Raw genomic sequence first — 3027 nt, forward strand, 5'->3', positions numbered from 1 at the left:
AGGAACAGCTGATCCTCCTGGAACAGGGACCTCTGGGTAACTAGATTTACCAGAAAGGCAGATAGGGGGTAATCGATGGGGGTGATTACAGCACAGTGCACAGTTGCAGGGATAGCAGAGTATGGAGGCTCTAGTGGGAGAGGAAGGCTGTCTACCTGACGAGTTTGTATTCATGCTCAGATGCCGAGGAGCTCAGAAGGTGGGTGACTGTAACCAGTGATAGTCATGTATATAGAGATTAGAAATGCATGTGAAAACGTCTCAATGTCAATAGGCTTGGAATGAATTTTTCTGTATGAAATTGTGTGTTTTGACAACGAAGTGGAGATCTTTTTTAAACGTTGGAACCTCATTTAATTTTATGTCTTATAGAGTTTATAATGAGTAAAAGATTATATAAGGGTAATAATTCATCTGTAAACCTAGAAATGTACAGCCAATTTTGAAAGAGATGTACCCTAGCTCAGAAAAATGTTATTGAATAGGTTAATGCTGTTGTAATGAAACGCTTCTTCTAAGTATGTGGTTATTAAATAAATAAATTTTAAAAACAAAAAAAAGAGGGGTAGTCTAGCTACAAAGCACCAGTAACTATTTACATACTGTATATTCTGACTTATGATTTAGTAAGACTTATGTTTTTCATTTAAATTAGAGTGTAATTATGTCAGTAATCCTAGTTATTCAATTTATTATTTTAAATTTTCCCAAAATAAAAGCTTTCAGCTATATAGCTATGCATTTCTATAATAAATATGGATTCTACATTTCACATATCCAAAGTAATAAAAGTTATAAAATGCTTTAAATCTATCAGGAAAACCGAGGAAAGATATAGAAGTTATTAACATGTATTTGGAATCACAATATGAATTTATCTGTTATCTGATATTTTGTATACAAATTATATTTAAAAAATATATACAAATATACATTCATAAACAACCATATTTAATTTACATTGAACTCTACTAATTTCTATTTTATGGAAGCTAGATGTTTAATTAATTTTTAAAGTAAAAAAATTTTATCGTGCAAATTCCTTGTAATAAAGTATGCAATTTATGACACTATTGTGAATACAAATACGGCTTATAAGTTTTATTAATTAGATACAATTAACAATAAACCTATCACATTGATTTCTAAAATTTAGTTTAAAATCTATTTTTAGTTTTCCTGTGATTGCTTTCTAAATTAAAGTTCATGAGGTTCGTTGCACGATTTCAATCATGCATGCTTAGCAATGGAGAAATGAAGAATATGCAAAAGAGCAATTGCAATAAAAAATATCAAAGTTTCTTTCAAATCAATTTAGTGCTTTTCTCCTAATTTTTGTTGTTTTGTTTTTCTGTGTGTTTTATATATTTGATTGGATTTTTTATGCATTTCATACAAACACTCGTCTTTATACACACTTTCCCATCCACATCCCCTCATTTCACAACCAGCAGTTATCATACATTCTGTCACATATGTTAAGGTCTATCAAGTTAGCTAGATTACCCAGATTTTCCTTAGTGCAAGTTTTAGTCACTTTTTTCTCTCTTTTTCACTTATATATTTTTTGTCAAGAACTACATACACATACATGCATATATCTCTTGATCAAATTCACCCCCAATTTCTTCCCCTTCAGTTCCTCCTCAGTCTCTGTCACCTCTTTTTCCTCCCAAATTCATCTTTTCTTTTTTTGAAAACTTGCTGAGTCCAATTAGTGCTGCGTGCATGGACATTGGTGTAGTACCATCTACTGAAACATGGGTAGCCTTTCAGAAGCTGCGTCCCTGAAGATAACTTACTCTCTTCCACAGCAACCATGAATTCCCAGCAGCTTCTCAGCTAGAAGTGGAATTTCATGAGGCAGTCAGTCATCTATGCTGTCATTTTGTCTGGCTTGATCTTGTTCAGGCTTTGTACATACGTTCACAGTCTTTGTAATTTCATGTGTGCAATGGCCCTGTCTAATACAGCAAAAAATATTCCACTGCGGATGTCCACTATCTCTGGCTATTATAATCTTTATGCCAATTCTCCATGAGAATCTCTGCACCTAAGGAGAAGGGAGTGAGCTATAGATGTTCCAACTTGAACTAAGTGTCTAGTGTCACTGTACTGACTACCTAACTTGACTTTGGAAAGCCAATGGAATACTCTAAAACTAAGTACCTGCTTGGTTCCATCATAGTTTATGATGTGCTGGTCATGTGCACAGTCCTGGTTAACAAGCACTAAATGGGGATGAGAATGTTGTTGAGGTGGTAGAGTTTACCTAGCACATACAAAGTTCTGGGTCCATCTCAAGCTCTCATAAACCTGGGCATTGTGACATACACATCTAATATAAGCACTTAAGAACTGAGGCAGGAAGATCAGGGGTTTAACATCTGTCTACCCCCTAGCAGTTATTCTGTCAACCATGTCAACTTTCTGATACAAACTTCTATATTAGTTACTTTTATGTTGCTGTGATATAATGCTATTATCAAAACAATTTATAGAAGGGAGTGTTTATTTGGCCTCATAGTTCCAGAGAGATGAGAGTCTGTCCTGTTGGGAAGCCATGAGAGCAGAGGTAGTCAGACTTTCTTCCACCAGATCAACCCCAAACTCCTAAAGATTCCATAAAGCACCACCAAATGATCAAGTCATCAAATACTTGATCCTGAGGAGGAAACTTCTCATTCAAACCAGCATACCTAAGTCCCATTGCAAAAACACAGGCAGCATGAATAACCAAGAGAATATGGCTCATCCAGAGATTTGTATGCCCATTGCAATGTTTCTTGAGAAGAGCAAATACAGAAGACAGTGGTTTCAAAAACAATTATAAATATGTTCAAGGAACTTAAATAGGAAATGAGTAAAACACTGAATGAAGACATGAAAACAAGAACAGTTGAATGAAATAACTAGAACAATTCAAGTATGAAATTAGAATTTCATAGAGAATATCCGAAGAAAACCCAAAATGAAAAAAAAAAAAAAAAAAACAAAAACAAAACTCAAAGTGAAAAACTCAGAAAG

Source organism: Nannospalax galili, unplaced genomic scaffold (assembly GCF_000622305.1).
Source record: "Nannospalax galili isolate Female #2095 unplaced genomic scaffold, S.galili_v1.0 scaffold256, whole genome shotgun sequence".
NCBI classification, from domain to species: Eukaryota; Metazoa; Chordata; class Mammalia; order Rodentia; family Spalacidae; genus Nannospalax; species Nannospalax galili.